The following is a 562-nucleotide window of genomic DNA, read 5'->3' on the forward strand; positions in this document are numbered from 1 at the left end:
CTTCCGCTCCTCAATAATACATAGACGCTAGTTTGTTTTTTTTATTACTCTTTAATATCATGATTTCCATTTAGTTTATAAATAATTGTAGCCAGCTAATGAAACGGAATCCAAACGGCCTCCGACTCATTCCCCCAGGGCAAACTAAACTCTCCTTTTTAAAGCTTCTTAATCGCAGCCCCGGCTCTGGCAAAATTAGCATAGTAATGGGCTTTAAATTGAGCCTCTTTGTTTTTTAATTAAGCTCCCAGCAGGTAAAAATAAAACAGATTATTGTAGAATATGCCAAACCTAATAGCCTGGAGCTCTTTTGACAATTAAAAAGATCCCATGTTAACCCTTTGGAGAAAGAAGACTCCCCTATCGAGGGGGGGAGTATAGGATCTGCCTGGACATCTACCAACTGCCCAAGCTCCAATCTTGGTTGGCAACATATAGACAACCCCAGAAGCTCAGCCTTCTTCCATGGGCAATATCAGGGCAGTTCATTTCCCCCCATCACTTACTCCTCAGGTCGGGTTTGCCATCACAGCTGGACCGAGACATTGATCACCGAGTGATG

Source organism: Tiliqua scincoides, unplaced genomic scaffold (genome assembly GCF_035046505.1).
Source record: "Tiliqua scincoides isolate rTilSci1 unplaced genomic scaffold, rTilSci1.hap2 HAP2_SCAFFOLD_241, whole genome shotgun sequence".
NCBI lineage: Eukaryota > Metazoa > Chordata > Lepidosauria > Squamata > Scincidae > Tiliqua > Tiliqua scincoides.